This window comes from Bactrocera oleae, chromosome 4 (assembly GCF_042242935.1).
Source record: "Bactrocera oleae isolate idBacOlea1 chromosome 4, idBacOlea1, whole genome shotgun sequence".
Taxonomy (NCBI): Eukaryota; Metazoa; Arthropoda; class Insecta; order Diptera; family Tephritidae; genus Bactrocera; species Bactrocera oleae.
Genome location: NC_091538.1, coordinates 13156324 through 13179831, shown reverse-complemented (window position 1 = coordinate 13179831; position 23508 = coordinate 13156324).

The window sequence follows — 23508 nt, the reverse complement described above, 5'->3', positions numbered from 1 at the left end:
ATAAATGTGTACGATTAACAAAGCTTTGCAGGCGCCGAATTGATAGAAAGTGCTTTAAATTTCATTTCATGCTTCAATAGCTCGCTTCAGTAAGCAAAATATAAGTTGGTATCAGCTGAATAAGCGCTGAATGACTGCATGAACGGTGGTGATTGATTATTGTTAACGAAATATTACCAAATCCTCTAATTTCGTACAAATAACAAAACTTTACACGCGCTGAATTGATAGACAGTGCTGAAAATTTCATTTCATGCTTCAAAAACATGCTTCAGTAAGCAAAACACAATTTAGTAGGAGTTTAATATGCGCTAATTGATCATATAAAAACTGTCTGGTCCTTAAAATTTTTGAGGATAGGTATTTAAGGTAATCTATTTTATCATATGGGATATTTTATCATTCTTAGATACACCTATTTGTAGAACACATACCTAAAAATTAAATATATAACATACGTATTCTGTTTTTATTCTTTATATTGCTGAACATGCGCTAAATAATAATTTTATATCGAAAAAATTATTACTTTCTCTCAATAACAGCTTGTGCTTGTTAAATAGTCTATATTTTTATAGTGCACTTACCTATTTTTTTTTAACACACGTACAACTATATATTAGTATCCTAGAAATATATCGATTACATATTATATTGATATAAAATATAAATTCTACAGCAACTCTCTGTAAAAATGCGCTGAATTAGCGCTGAATTGTAATATATGTAAGCAATTTACCAAAAAACAGCTTCTGCACTTTTTAAATCTGCGCTGAATACCAAATTCTACAGCTGAATTAGTGTAATGCATCCGAAATACGTGCTGAATTAAGCTGAATTGTAAAATATGTGCAGTACATTTATCAGCGACGTGTTTGTGCCACACAAGTTAGCACTTTACCTGCCACTCAGTGTTTTATATGCTAATTAAATATCTGCATGCGTGATTTGAATGAGCTTTAAGCTAAAATGCTGGTACAAATCGTAAGTTTTTCTGGTTTGTTTGATATCGCAAACTGCTGTGTGCAGTTCACGCGCTTGTAGGCGCTAATCTTTATTGATATCTGCCACATAGCCGCAATGAAGCGACGGCAAACACACATTTTTATGAACTCGGCGACAAAACCGTTATGCGGGTGGCGTGCGTTGTGTGATATGCGCTTGCACTTGGGCTGCAGCTTACGGCATTACCGTTGTGGCAATAAAAATAATGGCGCTGTGATCCCGCCGGCTTTCAAAGCAGCCAATAAAAATAGAGTCGTATGTAAATTTATATGTGGCAATGCATTTCTATTTTGGTAGTGGAAAAAATAGCAAGTATCTACGGCATTTATGTAGATTTTCGCTGCATTTTAATATTCCATTACGTTTTAATGCGCCATTCTTACCGCCTCTTCATATATATTCGCTATTTGCTGTTTTATTGGAATTTTTTTTCACCATATATATTTTTGTTTTCTATATACTTTTACCCAGGCACGTTTCCCATGATTTCTACATACTAGTACACAGGTGCAAGTATAAAGCAGCTCCCAGCGCTTGCTTTATCTCCACACAGCAATTTCGCAAACGTATGCTCATCGCTTCTAATAAAATTGACTTTTCTATTATTTAATTTCATTTTTCGGTGATTTAGCATTTTTAAGTGAATTTCACGTTCTGCAAGGATATCGCTGTTGGTGATGCAGCTGTGCGAAGATTTCCCATTTCATTCATACCTTTATGTACGATAGTAAAACTTTTGCATTTTTTATGCATGAAAAATTCACTATAAGCGTTGCCAGACTTAATATTTTATTTACGTCTGTATAAGCAGCACTTGAGTTTATTGAAGACAAATATAAATAAGTGATGGAATTGAAATAAATGCTCAAAACTAATCAAATTATTGTGCCGACGTACAAAAATATTTTTTTTTTCAATGAAATTTCGTGTTAAAAATTTATATTTTCCATTTTGTCTTAAAATGCTACTTTTTACCTTTCAGCATATTCACGCACACTTTTTACCAAACAGCCATTAGAGAATAGTGACGAAAACCTATTTGCATCTTGTAGTTCCAAGGAGTCGATAGAGATGCCTTTTAAAGATAAGTTTAGTTGGAAAGGTTAATGCCCTTTTATGAAAAACTTCTTTGTTTGACAAACTGTCTTAACAAAATTGTGCACAGATTGTTATCTAAAACGTTTAAATACTGTCGAAAAAACTGTTCTGATCGGACGACTATAGGATATAGTTGCTATACAAACTGATCGATTAAACTCAAATTCTTGTATAGAAACCTTTTTATTTGACAATATATCTTAACGACAATTGGCAAGGATTATTTTCCAAAACATCGCTACAATATTTGTAGAAATTGTTCAGATTAAACAACTATAGCAAGTAACTGCCATACAAACTGACTGATCAAAATCAAGATAAAGATTTTTGTTTGTCTCTTTTGCTATTAAAAATGCACCTTTGAAGGGTATAATAGCTTTGCTGCAGCCGAAGTTAACGCTATTTCTTGTGTTATCTTTTTTATGCAATATTAATCTGCTTGATTATTTATAATATATTGTATTACATCTTAGGCTACAACACAGTAATTGTGCGACGTGGCGTATGAGTGACGTGCACTCCATAGCATATTTTATAAATTTTTAACAGTTGAAAACATTTGCATTTTATAGCCAAGATTTAAAGTCATCGAAAAAGTATGAAATATCAGTTAAATTTCACTTGAAGATATTTTCGTCTCCCTCACAAAAACTTCACCCAACCAATTGGATTACTGATTCTAATATTCACGCCTTTCGCTCACCAACTGACAGCACCCTAAAAATGCTTAGCATTTCGATCACAGCGTGTGATGTGGCGTGCCAAGTCACAGCTTTCAAATGTATGTAATGTTAGGCTTTTGCTGACACTTACGTGACATTCCTGCCAACTTAAGTGACACTTTTGGAAATCTACCGCAAAAACGTAAGCGGAAAACCGGCAGAGCCGCAAACTGCAAACAAAAACGTGTGCACACATTTCGAATAGTAATAAACAAACACTCGCATACAAACATGCATGGGCACAGCATTTCAGCTGCGGCTGAGTTTATCGCTATGCGAATGAAGAGCAAACGATGAATGTGCAAAAAACGAAAGAAAAAAAGCAAAATATCCGCAAAATAAACACTGCATAACGACAGTGTGTAGAATAGAAAGGGGTTGCTATAAAAATGCGAAAACAACAAAAAATGTGTTTATTTGAAAAAAAAAGTGGGAAATAAAGATCGTGATAGCATGTAAATTGGAAAATTGTGTGGTAAATGATTTGAAAAGTAGAGAGGCTGGGGATAGTATGCTAATGCTAGTGTAAGAATAGCCAATTAAAGCAAAGACAAGAATAAACTTCGACTAACTAAAGCTATGATAACCTTTACAGCTGCATTTCTTATAGCATAAAAGGTTATACAAAGATCTTTATCTTGGTTTTGAGTGATCAGCTTGTATGGCAGCTATATGTTATATGGGTCCGATCTGAACAATATGTGCTAAGATTGTGGCGTTGCCTTAAAAAATAGCTTATACCAACTTTCGTGAAGATATATCGTTAAACATAACATTTTTCCGTCAGCTGTGTGGCAGCTATATCATATAGTGATCCAATATCGTGGGTTCTGACAAATGTGCAGCTTGTTATGATGAAAAGGACATGTGCGAACTATTAGTTCGATATTTAAAAACTGCGGCACTAGTTCGCGTTTATACAGACGGACAGGCAAACAGACATAGCTAAATCGACGCAGCTCATCACGCTGATAATTTATACACATATTTACTATAAAGAGCCTTCGTTTCCTTCTGTATATTATCAACTTCATCGCAGTATTAATATATTATATCTAAATGTCACCTTTTGACGACAAAATATTCAAACAAGAAATTTTAAAATCTATCTTAAGTGAGGCTGTTAATAAATACTGATTTTTCATGTCGAAAAATTCGATGTTACTTCTACTGCTAACCAAACCAAGAAGCTCATTAGTCATTACGCTTTCGTTGGCCGTTATTTCTCATGAGTGTTCGGCTTACGTAACCGACAGGTATTCGGAAATTTAAATGCGTAAGCAGAAAACCTTACATCTATGATTTATTTCACAAACTATACTTATACTTATGCTAGTTTATAGAAAAGATATATTTAGAACTACCTTAAGGTAAATACTATAATAGTAAGAGTCCAACAAAGGCTCAATATATATGCATACAAACGAGAGCTCACATCTCAGTACTAAATCAGTTATTCATACCCAAACGTGAATATTTTTGTAAACGTTACGCTCACTTCTCAGAATTTATTTGCACATGTTAAGATAGTGGAATGTGATGAGAGCACGTCAACACACAGTCATCAAGCGAAACAAAAGCAAAAAAAATTACAAGAAATATGCAAGTAGACAAGCAATAAAAGGAATAAAAGGTTGAGGTATTGAAGTGGATCGTGAAAGACTTTATTGCTTTGTTAAACACAAATTTAACGCGGAATGTATGCCTTGTCTGCATGAGAGCCTTTGCTTGGTTGTAATTAAATCGGATTGTTTGAAATGAAATTTAAGTGAGAATAAACGTTGCCTGTCCGAGTGCTGTAAAAATGTCGGCTGATTAATTGAGTGATTGAAACATTACAGACTCCGAAAAGAATGTACTAATTTTTCTTATTAGAAGAGTGATAATACGTCTATTTGATATCCTCATTTTATAGCAAGACAATCTAGTTTTGCTTGCTCAACTCAGTAGTAAAAAATAAATACCAGCCGAAGGACACAATTTTCAAACCCTTTTGCAGCAATTAAGCGCCGCATATTCTCTTCCAAGACGTCAATCGCTGCGTAGACGGGCGACTCCACATTACCCCAGAAAAAGTGTCCAACGGTGGTTAAGCGCACGATTTTAGAAGCCACACCTAGGCCCACGACGTGAGATAGCGCGCTCGCGTAAATTTTTCTTCAATAAATTGATTGTTTCGTTGGCTGTATGGCATGTAGCGCCATTTTGTTAAAACCAACGGTCGTTCACATCAATATCGTCAACTTCAAGAACAAAAGAGTCATTTATAAGGGCTCTATAGCATTCCACACTGACTGTAACCATTTCGCTATTTTGGTCGAATTAACCGGAAAACGTCTCCAGAGTTGCCTCCCTAAATCTGGTTTTTATTTGAAAACTTGAAAAAGTCGCTGGTCGTACAGAAATTTGAGTAGAATAAGGAGGTTATCGCCACAAGAGGGAACAACTTTGCTGACTTAAAGAAAACTTATTTTTCAGACTGCTAAAGAAGTTGGATTAACGCAAGTTCAAGTTTATCGAGATAGAGGTAGGTAGGTAAATAGAGTGGATGTCTGACGACGCACCTAGGTCTTGAGGAGGCTCATTGTGAAATCACTGGGGTATCGAGACAAAATAAGTCTATGTTGAGAAGCAAATCGATATTTTTCCAAATCTTTCGTTTTTCTTACGTATATCAAATAATTATTGGATCACTAACGGATTCTTTCAAACAACAATTAGACCTGTGTTTTTAGTTCGTAAAAAGTTAATGCCTACAACTTCGCCAAAAGGCTTTAAAGTCACGCATTTAGTAAATTATATTTTGAATTTCATTATTTTGCTTATCTAGGGCTTCACTGGGTTTATTTGAATGTAGCATGAAATTAGCTGAATGAGCAATCACTTCAAACAGTGCGTTTTACTTTCGACTAATGAGTTTATTTAAGTAATTTAAGCGCTGTTGTCAAGAATGATTGTTTTCTAAGCTCAAAAATGTGCGCAATTTGTAGCATATACTTGTATGTATGTATATAAAATATACGCACATATGTAAATAATTGGGAGCATAATTTAATTAACAAAACAGTAAACCGTATTTAATAAGCAAATTCATGTCAGCGTCCTCCTAACAAAAATGCGCCCAAATGAGTATATGGTTTACACAAAGAATATGCAAAAACAAGAAAAAATGTGAACTTTAGTTGCACCGAAGCTAGAATATCCTTCCCAGCTGCATCTTTTATAGCATAAAAGGGTATAAAAAAAAAAAGATTTTTATTTTGACTTTAATCGGTTAGTTTTAATGGCAGCTATATGCTATAGTGATCTGATCTGAACAAGTTCTGCGGAGTTTATAGAGATATCTTGGGTAATAATCCGTGCAAAATTTTGTGTAGATATCTTCTCAAATAAAAAAGTTTTCCATACAAGGACTTGAGTTTGATCGGTTAGCTTATATGGCAGCTATATGCTCTAGTTGTCCGTTATTGGCAATTTCGACAAATAAATAGCTTCTTAGTAAAAAAAGGACGTGTGCAAAAATTCAGAAAGATATCTCAAAAATTGAGACACTAGTTTGCGTAAAGAAAGACGGATGGACATTTAGTCATGGCTAAATCGACTCAGCTCGCCACTCTGTTCATTTAGATGTATATTTTGTAGGGTCTCCGATGTTTCCTGTTCGGTGTTACAGACATCGTGGCAAACTTAATATACCTTGTTCAGGGTATGAAAAACAAGGTATATATGTATGTACATACATATATATGTGTGTGTGTGTGGACTAGCAAAATTTCGCATTCAAGTGATTACATCATTGTTAGACGCATTTAATTGTGTAAGTAGCGGTTTCGCCACAACTTTCAACATGCGCCAACATTAAATATTCCCACAAATGTATGTAGTTGTGCGTGTGTGTGTGTTTGTGTGCTAAGTGCGTACCGTTATGTCATCATGCAGGCATTGTTGTGCGTATAACACTAATTATAAATGAGTATGTGTTAACAAGCGTCTGCTCTGTTTCCACTGCAACATTACTCTTACCTCTCCAACCTCAAAGCACGTGCTTGGCATTTTTTCCGTGGCCCACAGACACACACACACATATACACTAGTATGTACATAGCAGCTTCACTTCTAAACTTCTACTTTTTGTTCCTAACATGAAATTTTGTATAAATTTTACTTCAGCTGACATTTGTGGGACCTACAAGCAAACATTTTTTTTTGTTGTTGCGTTTCCAATTTTATGCGCACGCATGTGTCTGCCAAGTTGCAGGCAACTTTTTCAATAAAAATGTTACTGAAACTTTCGCACAAGTATTCGTGGAAGCCCACGCACATTTTCAAGTAGCTTTCCCCAAAACTAGCTAAATGGTTTTAGCTAAAATATGGTTTGTAGAGATTATTGTTGTTGCTGTTGTTGTCATTTTAATAATGCTGAGTGTTACAGGTTATATTGTTGCTTTCATCTACCAATAAAACTCAGCAGCAAATTGCTTAACGGTATTGGACTTTATGGAAAACAGTACTAGATGACTGGGTGTCGTGGATCTAAATAAATTTTAAAATTTTAAAAGTATCCGCACTTAAATTAAACGCAAATTTATAGTTAGACAGCGATGAGAGCACTTCAAAATGTTCACAGCCTCTCACTAGATGTGTTTTATAACCCTAAATTTAACTACTTTATTAATCAATGCCAGCTGTATGATATAGATGGCGCTGCGGTCGATGTGGTGTTTCCTAGGGAGCCATTAGCAACTACAGAGCGACCAATATGCAAAAAATAAAAAAAAATTACGAAAATATCCTGTGGCGAAGTTAAGAATTTTGACGGACGCCGCAATTCTAGGAGTTGTCTTGAGCGAGACGAGCAGGAAAAATATTAAAATTTTCTACTCGACTCTGCTGCTTTCATTGCACTGAGGTTAACAAATCTGGGATCATCATATCTTGGATAAATAGCAGGACGTCTCAGCTGGGACTGATATTCGCCGCCCAAACTGAAAAAAAGCCTATTGATCTGGTGGGGCATTACTGAGTCGGGAGTGAGCTGCCATCAAGTTAGTCAAAGTTATATATACTGCTTCGAAGTTTTAAGTCAAATCATGCAAAATACTGGTATAAATATAATAAACTGGAATAAACAAATTTAGAAAAATCATAACGCAACTCTACCATAATAAAAATATATTGTAGCTTAGTTCAAACCCAGTGGCAAATTATGCAACTGGTCTAAAACACACAGACTGGTATAATAAGGGAAAGCTAGAATATAGTGCACATATATATTTTTAATTAAGCTATTTTCAATTCGCAATATTTAATTGAAAGGTTAATTGAACAAACATTTGGTATAAATAAAATAAGCTGGTATAATGAAAGAAGAGGTAGAATATAAAGTAGTTTTATTTATTGAAAGCAGCGGCTTTTGTTTCGCCAAATTTAATCAAGTAGTAGTAGAAGCTAAATATACTGCTCCGGAGAAAATTCTCCTTTAAAGAGGTGTATTATACTCGTATATAGCACCAAGAGGCTATGAGCTCTCTGACTATGCATTGAGGACCTGTATTTCACCTTATTATCGAATGAATCAAGTGATAGCAATTATTTGGTTGACAGGCTCGACAGGAATAACTGGAAACTATGTTGCTGGAGTTTACCAATAACCTGGATTTTCGTGGCCGCATAAGATCATTTCAATCCGTAATAGAATCCAAGTAGCCTCTTGAACTACTTGCTCTCAGCAATGTTTACTTTAGTGTAGTTGTAGATATTTAAACCGAGCAGCTAGCAAAAAGTTAAAAATTTTGATATTAAACAATTGTAAGAGTTATCTCGAAGAAAGCGAGATGGAAAAAATATCAAAACTTTCTCTTCTACTATTCTGTTTTTTGCTAGTCTGAAGTTAAAGCAACTTGGTTTTCATACCTTTCGAGTACAGGACGACTCGGCTGGAATCGATTTAGAATGACATTTTGATTTGCAGCTAAGAGGGGCGTCACACAAAAACGGTTTTTCAGTTGTCCAAGTAGGATCCCTGAGAATTTCGTCCTAGAGATCAACTACAACACCTACACACATGATTACATATCTATATTTAATTTATTTCGGGTTGGATACATATAACTGATATACTGATAAGCTTGATCGATACATTCTGGAGAGCATATAGTACTCGTATATATATTATAAAGTATAAAAAGTCGGTCAGTTAATGAAAAGCGATTCGAAGCTCGTCATCGCAGCAATAAACCCTCCAACGATAAGAATTCGCAGCTTCCACTTGAAACAACTTGCCTTTATGACTTCTCTATACTGACTTTCAAGCTTTGTACTCATACATAGCTTTGTAGATATCTGCAATATATTCCCTCCACTTCATTAAACATTAAATGAACAATCTCTGCCTTTGATCTTGCTGCCTGGCTTGTGGTTTCATTGACAATTTCGCGGTAATGCAAATTTAAAATGCAAATAAACGCGAGTAAACAAGACAATAAAAGGACACAACAATGAAAGAATAAAATACGCACAAACATACATCAAATACTTACAAACGCTAACCAATGAGATGGGTATTTACAATCACAATATTATTGCTGCCCTGTTGTTGTTGCGCTATCACTGCGCTGACCTCGTGACTGAGCGTTTGTAATGCCACTGCGACAGCGAGCGTGTTGGCTTACGGCATATTGTGGCAGCAGATTGCAATTTGACTCTTCTTTGTATCACTTTATGCTTTCATCTTTACAGTTATGTGCATATATATGTATGTATATGTATATGTAAATATTTTGCATTTTTATTCGCCTGCATCAGCGCAATGTAGCCATGCCGCCATTGAGCTATTCAACCATTCGCTCAATGGCCATCTGGTGGCCAGATGCAAATAAGGCGATAAGCGCGGAGGCAAATTGCAAGCGGGCGGGCGGTAAGGTAAAGCAGAGTGCATGCTAAAGAGTGGAAAGCATTGAAAATATTAAAAGAGTGCAACTACAATTACAAAATGGTGAAATGCCAACAACAAAAATAACAAGCAACATTGCTTTTCATATGTGTTCCGCGCATTCCACTGCCCGCGCGCTCACTCACTTCGTGCCACAAGTATGTCAGGGCCAACCAAGTTGTTGTCGTTGTTTTGTCACACTCATTGGCATATCTTTGTGGCACGCGGCTGCTGGCATTGCCATGGCGATAATGAGCGGCAACAGCATTTTGTTTGCCAGCTGTTCGATGGATTGCTACATTATGATGCCTCAATTTGTTGTAAGCAAAACGAGGTAGTTGCAGAAATTCAAATATCCACCTAGCGCTTAAGGGTAAACGTTTATGTTGGTACGCTAACACTTACACATAGAGCTATGGATGAGACAGTGTGTGTTTGTGCCTTATAATTATTTCTCATTTCAATTTTTGTTGCAGTTGAATGCACATTGACTGCTGGCATATTCTGCTTGTGGCGCTCATCGTTTTGGTCATTATCACTGCACAAATGAGCTCAAGCGTATATGCAGACATTGGCCAACATATTTCTCTTAAAGTCAGCAAAGCATGAATTAAACAAGCAACTGGTATAAATTTAATAAACTGGCATTAAAAATTAAAATTTATATTATTAAATATCATGGGTTATATCCACCAGCTTAAAGAATGTGTTTTTGATTTTTAGAACTTGTGGAGAGGCAAAATAAGAAACTGGTATAATACAGAAATACTGGTATAATAACGGAGAGATAGAATGTGCTGTATCTATATCACTTTAATGAAGCTGCTTGCGATGTGCAAAATTTAGGGGAAAGGCTCATCAAATAAACAACTGGTATAAATGAAATAAAATAGTATAATATAGGTTAAAAATAAATTAATTTAATTTTATTTATTTAGTTAAACTAGTTATAAGTTAAACGAGCAGATATCGATTAGAACAACTGGTATAAATCAAAAATAATCCGCATGAGTAAATAAAAGTAAATTTGAGACTATTATGTCACTTAAAGAAAGCTATTTCTTTAACTTTTTTTGTTCAGTATAAAATTAATTTAAAACTGATATAATTCAAGTAAACTGGTATAATAAAAGAGATAGAAAATAACGCATTAATATGAGTTTAATGAAACGGCTTACGATGTGCAAAATTTTGAAGAAATGTTCATTGAATACACAACTGATATGAATCAAATAAGTAGAATTGAAAGTAGATTTATATCTTTCAAGAATGTGGTTGCTACGTTTACAGACAGATAACATATATAACAACTGGTATAAAATAAACAGACACGCCTGAATGGGCTAAGGACCAATATGAGGCAGCTATACCACCTTAAAGAAGCTATTGCTTTCATACAATTTTGTTCAGTGGCATATTGTATAAACAACTATAATATAACGAATATACTGGTATAATAAGTATAATCAAGAAGAGTTAGAATAGCTAGCGGATATATCACTTTTTTGAAGCTGCTATCAATTCACAAAATTTAAGAGAATTTTATTTTGAAAGCAAAATTGGCATAAACCGAAAATACTGATTTTATTACGCAGTAAGCACACTTTTTTGAAACAATTTTGATCTGCTAGAACTTTTTGGAGTTGCAACAAAATAACTGGTATAATAAATAAATAAAATTAGGTCAAGCGATTGTTACACTTTAAAATAATTATAAAAAGGTTCTTTGTATAAATAACTGGCATAAATGTGTTATTCTTTAGACCTAATATATATAGAGATTAATTCTAAGGCATGGCGGTGAACCAAAATTATGTTGCACTTAACACTAGGATTAAAGTAAGCTTTAGGAATAATTATAAAAATAAAACTAGTACTAAAGGAGGTCCAGAACTAACTACGTTTAGGTGAAAATCTAAAAATTTCTTGGCAAAATCTTTCTTTCATTATACTAAGTAAGATTCACTTATCGTTAAATAAACTGATAAAAAATGTTGCTTTACTATCGCGCTGACCACAAAATAACTGCCCATATTCCCTACATATGGTAAATGTACATAGTACATAATATGTATGTGAGTAATAATTCATTGCATAATCGCCCATAAGTTACATGCGCACCAACTTTTCTCTGCTGCATGCAGTTTGTTTACTCTCTCAACTTATCAGCACATAATTTTTACTTATCCATTTTAATTGCCTTTCACGAAAATACAATCGCTGGGTAATTAATTTTTGCTGTGTAATATATTTAACGTTAAGTAACTTAATAGCAAATTATCTTCTGACGGCCCTGAATGGTTAATGGTTTATGTATTACAGTGGGATGATATTGGAAAAAATTGCAAAGTGCAAAAAAGATATAGGCTGAAGCTACAAAGTCAAGAGTGTTGCCACTCCATATGAAAGCTCATGAATATAGAACTTTAAAGTTGAAGTATTTTGTAGTATGTTGTGAATAGTTGTAGTTGTAGTATAGTTGTGAAAATGTATATATTTTTTGATCTCTCGATGAAGTTTGGAATTTTTTTTATTTCAAAATCATAAACACGAACACTCTTCTAGGTAACATTAAGCTATCTCATTTAAAAATATTTAGCACCATCTATTCTATTATATTTTTTGCTTACGCCAAACAATAGTCGCTTCAGGTTAAAATCATATACTTGTACATAGTTTGAATTCTTCTTTTGAATCAGCCTTCAACAAAAACTTTCACATATGCATTCAATGTGCTGCACTGTGTCACTCACTATAATCACTTTAGCATTTCAGTGATATGGCAGTCTGCCGCTTTCGTAAGCACAATTACTTTAAGGCGTTAATTACTGGATGGCAACAACGTAATCAATGGCACCGATTAATTCGCACCAGGATTAGTTTCGATTGTTAAAAATAGCCATGCGATCTTTCGATTGTCCTACAATAATTGTTGTTGCAATGAGGTTTTGAGAAACCAAAGACAGCATTTTATTGATAGTGATTAAATGCAACCGATATTGCTTGTGTTCCCTTCTCTAGCTGTAGCTTTCCCAACTGTATAACCGGTCTCCTATCAAACTTGTAATGTGGTGAATCGAACAAACAACTGGTGTCATTGGAAAAAATGCAAAACCATTGGAGACAGCATAGCAGGTTTCATATTACTTTAATGATGCGCCTATATAATCCCATGAGCAGAACCATATTTTAATAAGCATGCTACTAAATATATACAATAATTACAAGTGTAATTAGATACGCATCTGTGCCATTAGCAAGTAGGACTTACTATAATTAAAAACCATACATAATTTACATACAAATATGTGTATTTATGTGAGTTTGGTTGTAGTTTTTTATTGCTGTGTCTAAATGTTCAAGGATATCAGTTAAACATTGAATATACGTGAATAATTAATGGAGCTATGCATTTATGTTTATGTATATTTGACGATAATTAAATTTACGGTAATTAAATTACAAAAGAAAATACAGAAATGCACTCAACTGTTTAACCGATTAATATTTAATTGCCATTGAACGAATCAGCCGTGAGTAGATGAGAGAGGAAGTATACTACAATACAATATATTGCTTTGAAGGCTCTCAACCTTTAACGGAGAGAGAGAGTAGCCAATCGTAACCTAAATTTCTTTAAATTAAGACTAGCAGAAATAACGCGGTATATTAAGGAAACGGTTCTCATGTCTCATGTCAGAAATAGCCTGCGCAATATCTGGAATGTTTACCAGGCTTATCGTTAACTATACTTGTAGAAGTAGAAACCAGGAATATAAACTATATACATAGTATGGGCACAAAAAAGTTGATAGCAACAATTTTTTCAAAGAATATATTCAAAATGCTATAACACTTTTTTATGTAAATAAATGCTTCCCTTACACCCTTGACCCTACCCCTTGATAGTTATTAAAATTAATTTACAAAAAAATGGTTCAGTTAGGATAAGTTTTTAAAATAAATCATAAATTTTTATAAAAGTATAAAAAATATAAATAGTTTTGACACGAAAAATGTGCCAGGCCTCTATCTAGGCATTATAGAAATTTTTTATAATTATGACTGATATCTTTAAAGACATATTTAAAGATATAAATACTTGACAACTGAAGAAGCAGTCATTTAAATGTGTATTAATTTAAATAGATCATGGAGTCATAATTTTAAACTTGTACATTACAAATATTTCTATAGTAAAAGCCTTTAAACCCATTCGTAGTATTCACATGCCCAGCCACTAAGATGAACTACTCCAATAATTTATATATAATTTTAGCATAATTTTCATTAATTGTTGCCGCAGTCAGATCATAATTTTTTTGATGTACTTGCAGTTTATTTCCTAGAAGGACAGCTATTACACTAGTTGTCAAAGTAAACACATGTGTTTGTCATTTAAGTCAAGTCAAATCAAGACGCAAGCTTCAAAGTCTGTAATTTTTGTATTAAAAATAAAATAAGCTATCTGCTACCTACTCTGTTATGAGTAGTTTTAATATAGTAAATTTATAGAGCAGGCTAAACTATGCTTTTCTGTAACTCAAATAATTATTAAGACAAAACTTCTACATAATGTTAATGCTACTAAAATTCAACGAATTAAAGTTTCTTTGAGTCATAGAATGCGTAAAAATATTTACTTTGCTAAGAAAGCTTACCTGTAGGTAAGCGAGTAGTAAAACTTTGCGCCACTCAGCTGAATTTTTCCGTTATGTAATTAACAACAGCTATGACAGCTCAGCTCTCAATTGTCAAATATATGTTTAAATTTGTTTGTTGCTAGAGTTTTGAGAATATTTAGGTCTGGTGATTTGAAATAATTAATTTATCGTATTGCAATACAATTTATAACCGCTCAGTTACACCAAACTTGTTTAACTTTATGCTCTCTCAACAGAATTTTGTTATTTTAGCGAGTGTTCTTTTGCTGCTCGTTTATGAGAGAATGATATTTATTTAAAATTTCATAAAAAATTAGTTTGATAAACCTGAAGAGAGTTTCCAAAAAAGAAAAGGAGTTGAAATTTCGGCGCGCCTTTTTTAAAACACATTGATAAATATTTTAATAAACTTTGCCAACTGTTATGGCAGACTTTGTGATAACTAGTTCTAATTTGTATTATGTCGCTCTGTGCTCTCTCTACACTCCATTTCTTAAATTTTAACCGCAAAACAAGTTGGAATTAAAAATTTTCATAACAAAAAGAGCATAGAAAAAGAAAGGCGCTCAGTATTAACTTATTTTTTTTAGTCTGAATTATAAGCAATAAAGGAAATAAAGGATTAAAGCGCAGTGAATTCTTGAGCTGTGTGTGAAAATGTGCGATAAAAACTAAAGCGTTGGCAAGCAGTGAAAAGTTATGAGTCAGTATTAGAGCATGTAGGTAAGAGGAAGGATATGCAATAACTTTAAGTTGAGCAGTAAAGCTGAGAAGTAATGCTCAAGCACAAATTTGCATATAAAATGTGAAAGGACATGAAAAAGTGTGGGAAATGTTAACTTCAGTTGCACCCAAGTCATAATACCCTTCACTAATGCAAGAGATTACTAGAACTTGATTTGGATCGTTCAGTTTGTATGGCAGTTACATGCTATAGTTAGCCGCTCTGTAGAATTTCTTTGGATATTGTACCGTTGCTTTGGAAAATATTCCATGCCAAAGTTTGTGGAGAAATCTCTGACAGCTATATGCTATAGTGATTCGATCTGAACAATTTCGTCGGAGATGCCATTATTGCCTTAGATAATAACCTGTTTCCTCAAATAAAAAAATAGAAAACGTGCGTAAAATTTCAAGTCGATATCTCAAATACCGAGGCACTTAATAATATATACTGTTCAGGGTAAACAAATATATATAACGTATGTATAAAAGAAATTATGGTTACAAAGCTGCCACATTTATGTGAAACAACAAAAATTTAATAGTCTCTGTAGACAACTTTGTATTACCTTAGTGTTAGCGTCAGGTAATTACGCACAAATTAAGTGTACGGAGTGAGAGGGGGCTGCTGAGGCATTAAAGCACGGAACGCAGGGGTTTTACCGACATAATGGCAACTCTAATAAATAGAGGGGCGAGTGTTGCAAGTACTAGAGATAACAGAAAGTATGTGAAACCAACAGAAATTATAAAACCAACGAATAAATACTTGTAGCATGAAAGTAAAGCCAATATTAAATACCAGAAAAAGCCGCTAGAGCGCAAAATCGCCCAAATAAACTATGCCCCAGGATATCCGCTCGCGCTGGACAGCAACAAAATGAAATTAACACTTGCCGAATAATTCAAAACAAAGCAGAAATTCCAAAACTTCAGGCATTCAGAAGAACTGCGCTCGCCACTCGTTGCGCTCAGTTAACGAGCGGGCTTGTGGGTGCAAAAAAAATCGATGAAAAGAACAAGAAAAGCTATGAGCGCAGTTAAATGCACCAAACCGAAAGATAAGAAAACTTGTGAACTATGAAAAGTGCATGAATGCTTTGGCGGTGGCAGCATAAAGTTTTAAATGAGCAACAAAAAAAAAAGTGGCAACAAAAGCATGCACCCACTCAGACACACACACATACTATTAACTAACCTTTTGCTGTATGCCAACTGACACGAGGCGACAGCGCCGTTTGGCTCATTAAGGTGTTAAGCGTTGTTGTTGTCATTGGTGTTGTTGTTGTTAGCTCGTTAAATGCGCTGAATGCACTTGAAGCAATTAAACTGAGCTAAAAGTAGGATAATGCGTTGTAGAATTGGCAAAGAAAGTGTAATCAAGAAAACACTTGCTTTTTATTTCATTTTAAATAGACGACAGCGGAAGTTCGGCTAGTTGACGACGACGGTCTTAATTACATGACACGGACGGAAGGCGCGCGCAAGCAAGAGCTGTTAATATAAATGGCTATAAAGGTGTTGCCTTGGCGAACACAAGCGGGTACAAAAGTAGTTAATTTAGCCGTTTTTAGCAGCAATGAAGGCTAGAATAAAGTTTCTTGAGCTTGAGAAGAGAAAAGTAGAAGAAATGAGCAACTAAAAAGTCAGTCACTACAGTGCAGGAGGGGTAAATGTTCATGTAGAGGTCTTTGAGTAAGGAAAGCAGTTCATATCGCGTGATCTACCCAAAACTTTTACATATTTTGCAAACTTGACTTTGTGACTTCACACCCGATAACTAAAAACAGCAGAGTAAATTCGATAACCAGTACTATTGAGCATTTAAAACTCACCGCAATGACAGGTGTTCTGACTGGTCACTGTCCAATAGGTTCATACGTGATTATGCTATATATCTTGTTGGATGCAATTTGCCAAAGCTGTATGGAGCTAAAATCATATTTTTTACAACTGTCCGACTTTGGTTAAACTGAAGTTGAAACTTCTTGGTAGACACACCTTCGGCGAACTAGCATAGCGGCTCAAGTGGTGTGAGCTTAAATGCTTCGTAGCACTATAAAGGTCGAGTGATCGATATGAAAGAGCTTTAGGATTTTCAAAGCACCAGCGTTCACGGCTGTCCAAACGGGAACATGATGTTCCATTGATGCGGGTATCAGCTCTAGGACATAACCTGACCTAACTATTTACCAGCGTGTTGGCGACTCGATCAAAATACTTTCATATTGATCCTGAAACTGGCTGTCGAAACTACTGTAATATCAAGACCCCTCCTGTCGAGTAGGGGTAAGAATTTACCCGCGGTAAGGCATGCCTGTCGTAAAAGGCGACTAAACGCCAAATGCACTATGACTGTTAATTTATTTTGCCCAGAATTATCAGCATAGTAAATGATGTCAGAAATAGTGCTATAATATTATACTCAGATTGAACTGATATTATATACTTTATATGAGATTGGAAATAAAAAGACATTTGAAGTTCCAGCAACAAATGTCACCAGCCATTGAGCAGAATGCCCTTGGACTTCAGTTAAATCTGCTCTGTGGTTTAAACCTAAATGCTGGAAGAACTGAATTTCAGTTCGAAAAAGAAGTTGCACAAGCCACTGGGTTCCGTACCCGAAAACAGAAGAGGTTTTAGGTCGGCCTCGAATCTTACCAAGATGGTCGATGTGCCCCTACACACTGGCCACTGGTAACCAAATTAATACTTGCAAAAAGCTCGTATTATTTGGGGCGCTTATCAACGCATTGTTTTGATACGTTGTGCTTTGGAGCACCGTGAGGTAAGGCCGTCGACGGCAGGTACTCACGTAAAACACACCGGACGTTGTAATACCAAGACATTCTGACAGAAAGTACTGTAACATGTCAGTGTTATATGAAGTATGATAAGATGTAAAGAATATATTGATACAAAGATTGATTCTAGTCAGACTTAGACCCAGAAAAAATTAAGTCTTTATGATTCAAGAGATCATTGATCAGATTGTAATGCTCTATAAATCTCTATGTGGTTTGTTGGATATTAGAGAAGTGTCTCAGAACAGCCTGAGTTTTGAGATTAATATTTAGAATTGTCAGTACATTGTTGAAATTAAATAAAATGAGCGAACAAAGAGAACGGAAGATATGTACCATAGTTGCGCAGATAATACATTTAGATATAAACTTTGGATATTGAGTTTATGTTCTACATGTATACAGAACACTTCCCCTCGTCTCATATATAATATTTTAGCCAATGTTATCTATGCTACAACACTTTTGGTCGGAAACGGATTTGACTCCCAATTAATTAGTGAGAACTTGCACGGTGAGTTTGGGCTACAGAATATTATATTCTGCCTAGTTAAAACAAGCTCTAAGTATATTTTTTATTGTTACATAAATAAAGTATGAATTTTATGAGCAAGCCGCAAATTACCTTTAAGAGAAACACTTCCTCTATAACTAACCATATTCACTTTGAAAAATCTCGAAAGTTAGCGAATCGAACGCCCATGCAGATAGAATTGCAGATAGAATTCCATAAACTTGGTCCGATTTTTTTACTTTTTTGTAGAATCAACTCTCAGAAATTATGTCAGTTGTCACTAAATACTGCTGCTAATAGGTCATCAGTGTTGATCAAAAGATTGTCCAATTTTATCAGGCCGAACCTTGACTAAAAATTCTTCTTAGCTCAACAGTTTCCTAAGAGAACTTCTAGAAGGAATATACAAAAATAAATTTTGGTCGCAGACATTTTGGCACTAAAAATATGATCTCTGGTTAATATTTTTTTTAACTGCGAATAACTCTTTTTCGCAATATAAACACGTTACTCGCTTATTACGCTTTAAAATTCTTAAATCCTCATACTTTCCAAACTCAAGAAACAGCGGCCTCAGCTAGCACTCTAACTCCAAAGTAAGTGTGTGCTCCAAAAGTAACCATAAGCACCATAAAGACCATAAGAAGCAGAAAAATTAAAGCAAAATATAAAATAAAATTTATGAAAGGTGTAAACAAATGATCAAAAGCGCTTAAGAAAGTCAACATTATGCAAAAAAAAAGTGAAAATAAAAACTATGCAAAAGAGCATGAATGTAAGAAGGATGAAAGGTTAAGGTGCAACACCTTGGAGCATAAACAAATAAATTTACAACATCCGCAGAGAGTTTAAAGCAAGAATAGTGTGCACAAAGTAAGTGCCAGCAAAAATGGCTGGAAAGGAATGCATGCAAAAGACAAGGATGAAGAGAAGCGTACAGTGAAACATAGCGACAAGAGCAAAAAAGAAGGGTAAAGAGAAACGCTGTGGCCGTAAAATGCAGCGCGCGCAAAACATGAAAAAAAAGACCATGCGAAAAAACAATGATGACGAGCTGGGAGTTGCTGTCTGAATTCGTGAAACTGATGAATAAAAGTTGTGAGGTAAACCATTATGAGGCACCTATAGAAAAATAAACAAAAGATGAGCGGAAGGCCAAATGTTGCTACTGGCGAAAAAAACGACATTAAATGATAGTAAAGGAAGAGTCAGCAAGAGCATTGTATGGAGTACAAAATTATAAATATTTGGTTAGGTTGAAGCTTGAAAAGGATTTGTGCGTAAAGGACCAAAATGAGACTCTTATGTAATGTAGCATGCTTTGTCAGGACGAGCATAAATTAGCGAATTACAGGGAAATAAATATGCGTATATGACAGCAAAGTAGAGTGTAGTAAAACAGCTTGAAAATTAAATTAACTTCAGGAAAAGCGCCAATGTTTGAGAATACTCAAATAATTGAAAGACAAACAGAGAAAAAAGTAAAGAAAATAAAAAACTTAATAAACGTATTATTCGTGAAATTAAAAATTTGGAAAGTCAGCAAGCAAAACATTCCAAAAAAATCGCAAAAATATTGTGAAATTAAAATTACACGAAAGTTGCAATTAGTGAGCATGCAATTTCCGGTTTTATGATTAAGACGTTGCAAGCGCCAATCTTTGAAGGTTGCCAAGCTGGATGAGTTTAATGAGCATACTTGTAGTTTATGTATGTATTGCTCGACCTTGTATTGCGCTGAATGAGTTTTTCATTTTTTAAAGTTTCTGCTTGTTTTTAAGGATTTTTTTATACAAATAATTGAATTTAATTTAATATCTAAAAAGAAGAAACGTTAACTTCGGTTGCACTGAAGCTATAATATCTTGCACAAATGCAAAAAATTGGTCTGATAGATCAAATTTATATGGCAGCTTTATGCTAGAGTAGGCCGATCTGTACAATTTCTTCGGAAATCATATCGTTGCCTTGGAAAATAATCTATGTCAAATTTTTTGAAAATATCGCGTCAAACAAAATAGTTTTCCGTACAAGGACACGATTTTGATCGTTCAGTTAGTATGGCAACTATATGTTACAGTAGCCCGATCTAAACAATTTTTTCTACGATTATGCAGTTGACTTGTGAAATATTTCATACCAAAATTCGTTAGGATATGTATCTCGTCAAATAAAAAAGATTATATAATATATTGTTTATCATATATTTTTTGTAGGGTTTCCGACGTTTCTAATTTGACAATTGAATACTTATTGAATAATTATAGACTAATTTGACAATTAAATACTTATTGAGATATTAAAAACTAATTGAACAATTAAATACTAATTGAAAAACTAAAGATTAAATGAATAAGTAAAGTATAAGGAAGACTAATTGGACACTTGAATACAATTTGAATAACTTATAACTAATTGGATAGTTAAATACTAATTGAACAATTAAAGATTGAATGAATAGTATTTGAATAAGTACAATTTAATTAATTAATTAAAAACTAATTGGATAAATTAATACTAATTGAGTTATTAAAGACTAATTGTTAAATTAAATACTAATTGAATAGTTAAAGACTAATGGCACAATTAAGTACTAATTGAATAATTGAAGACTAATTGTACAATTAAATACGAATTGAATAGTTAAAGACTAATGGCCCAATTAAATACTAATTGAATAATTAAAGACTACTTGTACAATTAAATACTAATTGAATAGGTAAAGACTAATGGCACAATTAAATACTAATTGTACAATTGAGATTAAATTAATAGTTAAATTCTAATATGAATAATATAACTACACAATAATTGAATAATTAAACACTAATTTAAGAGTATTTGAACAATTACTTGATGATACTATTGTGTGGAAAATTTTTTAATTATAATATTGTAGGCCAATATATAGATCGTCGACTAAAATCGTAAGCTCTGCTTCTTGTAGAAACCCCAATCGACTTTCAGCGAGTTCCTCTACAAAAAGCTCCATTACTACAAATTTAAAGCACAGATTAGATCAGCATTCAATCAAAAACTTAAGAGTTGCTCTATTTTTAATTGTTCGAGATCCTAACGACTCAAACTCTGTATTAGCGAATGCGAAAATGTTGAATGAAAAAATTCAACAGAAAACTGGAGCGCGAACCACATACCGTTCTTGTTTAGCGGCTTTTACCCCGAGCGGTTGTTATTCATTTCAAATTGAAAGTATTCTATTCAAGTATCTTCAGTGTGGTGGCTTCATAGCACACATTATTTCATTATCTCTCATTTCTTTCTCGGAGCATATTCTCTCAATTCAATACTAATTTCTTTTTATCGTCTCACAAAAACACTTTGCTCTTACTTTCAGTTTTTTGATAAGATTTTCTTTGTAGTCAATTTATTTTTACAAAATTCCTTACAACTCGATTAAATTCAACTATTGTAACAAAAGTAGTCACTAAATTTGTTTGACATTACCTTGCGCACTGTTAATTTTACTTAATCCTTCCGTATGAATGACAAACCGATTAGTAGCATCCGATTACAATTTGTACGCATTGGACTCATCAGTCAATTTGCGGCAAAGAAATCATACTATAATCACCAACAACCATTAACCAACAACTAGCAGACAACAAAACCACTTAAACAGTCCCAGTGGATTTAGTCATTAAATCAATTAATCTTGTCAAGGGAATGAGTGCGGTACAGCGAAAGAATGTAATGCGAGCAATGTGACTGCAAATAGCAAAAGAAGACTTCAGTTGTTTAAGCCGATGATAGAAATTCGTGCTGAAATAGAATTGAATAGAAAGGAAATCAGCATAGTGGAAATGACAGAGAAATTGATGCGTGTTTAAGCGTGGGTATGTAATTGCATATATACAAGCATGTGTATGTGTATGTATGTATGTAAAGGTACCTATGTATGTGCGTATGTATGCATATAATTGTGACAGAACGCCATTAGTCGGCAGCGAAGTGGAAATATTAAAAAGAAATCAAATCAATGGCGCTCCAATACAAGTAGGTTACGTATACGCCAAGGCGGCACATTGGCATTGCCAAAATTGATGCAAACCGCCGCGTATTGACGCTACGAACAGTCAATACTGTAAATATATATGCATGGCAGCTGACGTATATGATGATTGCGGAACTGAGCAGAGCGTGTGTGCGTAGAGCAAGCGCTAATGCAAGGGATAAAGCAGAAAAATAAGCAAAAATGACAAACCTTTATGGCTCATTGTTGTTTTGTTATACGTCTGATTGTTGTTGTTCGCACAGTGAGTGCCATAAAATTTAAGTGTATTAGCAGCATGAATTGTTTGTGTTGGTTTGCTATTTTTTTTTTCAATTTCTCGTTTGTTTTTTTTTGCCTCGTTTCTTTCTCTCTAAACATGGTGGGCTTCCTGTCGCCACATATTCATTCCTCTGTCGTGTCTTGGTCACATTAAGGATATTAATACAACAAAGCATGTGTTGGTACATAATTCTCAGACAATGGCGTTACGCAAACAAAGGCGGCATACAATCAAGGCAGGGCAATACGAAGAAAAGGAGTTTGTGCATTGTTAAAGCGCATAATGATCGCAGAAAGTAGTCAAAAAAAAAAAAAAATTGCGGGAGTGTGAGTGCATTTGATCGCAATTTCGCAAGAATGCTAAACATAGTGAAAATATTGCGTTTTAATTTTAGTCGACATGTGGTAAGCAATAATAATCTGAATAGAAAGTAAGTGGAATGATTGGAGTGGATGTAGTTCTTTTTGTAAGAAAGCAATTATGGGTTAATTTTAGACTACTTTGCAGAACATTTTTTTCATGAAAATATTTTATTATTTTATAAAGAATATTGGAGGTTTACCAAAAGGTTGCACTGAAGATATAATGCCCTTCACAAATATAAAAATTTTCCCTACAAGAATTTAATTTTAATCGGGCAGTTTGTATGGCAGCTATAAGTAATAGTAGTCCGATCTAGAAATTTTATTGGGAGATTGTAGCGTTGATACGGACAATAATCCATACGAAATCTCGTAAGGAAATTTTTTTAA